General features: G+C 35.0%; 1 pseudogene across 1 annotated transcript; it reads right to left on the bottom strand.

The window, feature by feature from the left end:
• Positions 1 to 529: 529 nt before the first annotated feature.
• LOC143540937 (syntaxin-61-like) lies at positions 530 to 4,078 on the bottom strand (annotated as a pseudogene). Its single transcript, XR_013136669.1, has 7 exons — positions 3,994 to 4,078; positions 3,797 to 3,910; positions 3,630 to 3,724; positions 2,648 to 2,820; positions 2,283 to 2,373; positions 2,110 to 2,175; positions 530 to 665 (listed from the first exon to the last, which is right to left on the bottom strand). The product of XR_013136669.1 is annotated as a syntaxin-61-like (transcript).
• Positions 4,079 to 5,082: the final 1,004 nt, after the last annotated feature.

Here is a 5,082-nt window from a genome sequence, read left to right as displayed (position 1 = left end):
AATAGTACTATTAATATTAATCCATAGGCTCAAAACCATGATTAAATGACCATGTATGATGATAGGGGACTTACGATGTTATAACCAATGTCTTATGCAATATGTATCTTGGATTACTAATGCAGAATATATATATATCATGAAACAGGAGCAAGGTTTTGTCTTATCATGAAAACCCCAGGAGCAAGGTTGTATAACAAGCCAAAGCTCGGGCTAGTGAGACTCGTTTACTTTAAATCCTCCCCCCCTTTTTATGTCCAGCTCTCTCTTGTAAACAAGCCAATTTCAAGCTCAAGTTTTCAAATCGGTTTACTATTCTAAGCATGCCATGTCGGCCAATTTCACAAACCAAACCAGCCTTTCCCTTGCTCAGCTCATGGACAGCTATACCATTGATGTATATGGTTTCCTTGCCGTTTAACTTGACATGCATTTTACCTCACAATGTACTTACTATACCATTACCTGATATCAAAATTTGCTCCTTGCTATAACAGTGTTTATTTAAAAACCAAAATCCATGACAACTCACATGAATTCTAACTTCAGTAGACCTAGGTAAAGAAAACCAACACAAACAATACGATAAACAGAGCAATCAAGAACAAGATCATCATCATCTGGCCCTTGGCACTAGCCTTCTTCATAACCACAGCCACTTTTTTCTGCAACATGATTAACTTTTAATATCATCTGTGAATAATATGATCAGATCCAGACAAAAATCCACCACTGGGTAGACGGCAAATGGGAGGGTCAAATGAGTTCAGTAACTTATCTAAACATGTAATCGAAATCTTTTAATAAATATCTTAATTTTATAAATGATTTGTAATTCACATTCGTCTACGGACATGTTATTTTCAAATTTTAATTTCTTTTTTAAATAAAGTGATTTAGTACGTCAAATGCATTGGAAATTCATTTTGGCATAGTTATCAAAGGCGTTAGGCGCACTCAAGGCGCATAGGCCTTGCCTGGGGCCTAGGCGCAAGGTGCAAAAAAAGCGAGGGCCTGAGAAAAAAAAAACGTACTTAATAAAAAAAATATTAAACTATGCTTTGAAAAAGAGAACAAATTTATATTGTAAGTATATAAAATTAATATTACTTTCTAAATATATTTACGGAACTGATATACTTAGATATTAAAATCATCTAACTAGTTTCAAAATAAAATTAAACCTTTTTTAAGATAATTTGTGTAAAAGAAATATTAACATACAAAAATATATAATTTTGTACCTGCTATAATAATAATTTAAAATACTTTGAAAGAAAATTGAATTTTGCTCCTATTGATGCAGTCACTTTTCATACTTTTGTGCAGCCTTTCTGCAAAGACACTTAACTTTTTAAGCAAAGTCCTTATTTTCCTTTTATCATCTTCTTTCTCACCTCTTCAAATTCTGCTCTCCGGTGATGCAACCACAGATTTGTTCCAGACAGATTTGGCAGTAATTTGCAGAAATCCGCCAGAAACTGGCAGGAATCTGGCCAGAAAAGTCACCGGAAAGTCATTTTTGGCCGGAAAGGTAGCAAAAGAGCGCCTTTGAATGTGCAAGGCGGTATGGTTGCGCCTCGCCTGAAAATTGCGCCTAGGCGCACCAGGCGAGCGCCTTTGATAACTATGCATTTTGGTACGTGTATAAACAAGTCAATCCGCTCGTGGCCCACTCAAGACCAGCTCATTAAAACTTTGAATTGAGACGAACTGGATCCCGAGCTCAATTCTAAACGCAGGCTTGTTAAACAAGCGACCCCGGGCGTAACTTACCGAGCTCGAGCTGGATCGCAAGCCTAAATGAACTATTGATTATATAACTTACGTTTATAAAGCCTAATATATATTTAAATTATAATTGTTATTGCATATAAATTATCATACAATAACTAAATAATATATATTATGTTATATAAAACTTTTAAATTATACATAAATATAAAAATAACTAATAATGTATATAAATTAATTAATCAATAATAAACGAGTCGAGCCTAAGCCATGCTGGCTCTTTAGACATAGAGCTCAAAACGAGCCAAGCATTTTGGGAAATACATAACACTAGTCGGCCGGAAGACTAAAATAGCCACATGAAATGAAGCTGACCTGAACAAAATCAAGACGATTGGTTGTACTATCCATCTCTGAGCCCAATTCATCTATAAGTCTCTCCTGCCATAAATCAGGATTAATTAAACATTCATGTTTGGAGTTAAAAATTATTATGCATGTCAATTTAAATAGATTTAACCAAAAGGTGTTTTTGTAAATAAGGCTACCTGTGACAAGAGTTCATCGTGTATGGTGAGCCCAACCGATCCAATCCTTCCAACACTTGCACTCAGCTCATCTAACTCTTCGTCTTGTTGCCTAAACATAGCAATTAATACACTCGGTTCTGTAAGCAAACCCCGAATAAAGTTAATTACACAGATGGTCCCTATGGTTTGAGCCTAGTAACAAATTTGGTACTAACTTTGAAAAGTTGCATGTATGTCCAAACGTGTTAGTTTTGGTACTAACTTTGAAAAGTTGCATGTGCGTCCAAACGTGTTAGTTTGTTACTTTGCCCAAATGACATGAGCCATGTGTGTAATTAACTTTGACTCTAAATAATAAAAGAAAAAAGTATAACTAATGTTACCTGGTGAGAAGCATCTGTCGGTCGGATTCTGAAGTTATGAAATCATCATTATCTTCAACATAACGACTAGCCTGGTTTTGGTGACGGGTAGTTGGAACCCTCATAAGCTCTTCACGCATCCCACTGGCAGTTGAATAACCTCTTCCGGTCATTGATTTCTTAACATTGCCAACCTGGATAAGAACGCTTGCATCAACAACAAACCATGAAAAAAAAATTAAGGAATGAAGTAGGGGCCTAAATGAGCGAAGCCGCTCAAGACTGAATTGTTAAAAGCTCAAATCTAACCATGCTTAAACGAGCGGAAGCCCGAGAGCAAGCCTTAAAATAAGCATGTTTGACGAACTGGAGCCTTGAGCTAGCTCACAAACCTAAACGAGCCAATTATTTATATAACTTGTATTTGATATACTAACGATATAATTATAATAACTATTATTATATATAAAGTATGATTAAAATTACTCAATAACATATACCATGTTATGTATTTTAAATTATAATAAAAATTTAGATAAAAATAATTAAATTATATAAAATATAGTTAAAAATATTAGATGAGCCTATACCAAGCGAAGCTTGGCTTAACATTTTACTCACGAGCCGAGCTCAACCTTAAAAAACTGCTCACAAGCCAAGCTTGAGCTTAAAAAGTTGCTCATGAGCCAAGCTCGAGCTTAAGAAACTGTTAACGGGAGGAGCTTGAGCTTTAGAAATACAGCTGGAAACTAGCCGAGCTTGAGCTCTAGAAAGAGAGCTCAAAACGAGCTGAGCTCAAGCCTAGCCCGACCTTGAGCTTAAAAAATTACTCACAAGCCACATTTGAGCTTTAGAAATAGAGCTCAAAACGAGCCAACCTTGAGCTTTAAAACAGAGCTCAATGCAAGACGGGCTTGAGCTTTAGAAATAGAGCTCAAAACAAGCCACGATCGGGCTCGTTTGCACCCCTAGAATGAAGTAACTACAAGATAAACATGTTTACTTGAGTTCTAGCAGTTCTTGTCCATTTAGTTCTTTGATTCCATATAAAGCAGGGTCTCTAGATGCTACAGAAATAGCCTTTTCAAGTTCATCCACCTTCCTATCAGTAAGACAGATTTTCAGAACCCGAGCACATAAATATCATTTGATCATGTTTTAGATTCATACCTGCCATTCAATGCTCTCACAATTGGAAATGAGTTCTTTTGTGAGTCGGGTTTGTTCTCCACTTGCTACAGGGATGTGTTCCCATTGGTGAAAAGTGGCCTGCAACATATCGATCTGAAAACAGAATACGCTTGTTAATTTGTCCGTGCAAATCAAACAAATAAAGAATATGATTTGTTCAATCATAAATGACTTACAGATTCTTGAATTTCTTCCTTTACAATATAAAATGGATCTTGAGCGGATGACATTTTGGTTGTACAACAAGGTAGCAAGTTAAACTTTTTTCTCTCAAGGATATGATCAGCTCTTAGATCTGAAACAAGAATGAGATATCGCAACAAATTAATTATCCGTTTATGTGACGATATATGCACGATAATAATCGGTAACACTTATCTTTTCAAACTTTTCTATGCATAACCAATTTTAAGTAAACCGCAACAACAGCATAAACACATGAACAACTTTAAATGTTATAAGCAGTAACCGCTAGGCCTGTAAACGAACCGAATCTACACGAACAAAGGCGTGTTAATGTTCATTCATTTGACTTTAAATGAACACGAACGCTAATCGAACAAATATTTAAATGAACATGTTCGTGTTCGCTTGCTTAAAATCTAAACGAACAGTTCACAAAAATAAATGAACATTACTAAACATAGATTAACCAACGTATATGAACAAACGTAAATGAACACAAACTAACAAAAACGAATAAAATGAACACGCTTAAATGAACATAAACGAACAAATGTAAAACCATGAAGTAGATGACTTATTAGATAGTATTTAATAATTTTTTATTGATATGTAAAGGAACATAAATGAACGAACGAGTTCGTTCATTCAATTAAACAAGCTAAAAAACTTTTTTGTTCATGTTGTCTCGTTTATTAAATAAAGAAACATAATTCTATGTACAAGCGCTTATTATATTTAATTCAGTATAATAGGGGTTTGAATAATTTTATGTGACAGTAGTCATATATCTTTAGGTTTAAAGCTAATTGACTGATTGACAATACGATGAACTGTGTAATTATCTCTTCTACAAGAAACTAAATATGAGTGGATTGTAATTGAAGCCAAACCTAATCAAAATAAAATGACCAGATCTGTTCTGCAGAGTGATCGATGAACCCTAAATCACACCTGGCGAATGACACGTCGACCTGCGTATCGCGGTGCTTAATCGAATAGAGAATGCAGATACACCCCTCACCTATGAATGTTTATGCACATTTCGCTCTTGCTTTATGTTCCCAACTTTAGTTTAATGG

The sequence above is a fragment of the Bidens hawaiensis genome, unplaced genomic scaffold (assembly GCF_021521415.1).
Source record: "Bidens hawaiensis isolate Kalapana, Puna unplaced genomic scaffold, B.hawaiensis_p1.1 tig00012404_1, whole genome shotgun sequence".
In the NCBI taxonomy this organism is placed as follows: Eukaryota; Viridiplantae; Streptophyta; class Magnoliopsida; order Asterales; family Asteraceae; genus Bidens; species Bidens hawaiensis.
Note: the sequence above shows the minus strand (reverse complement) of the source record. Positions and strands in the feature narration are given on the sequence as shown.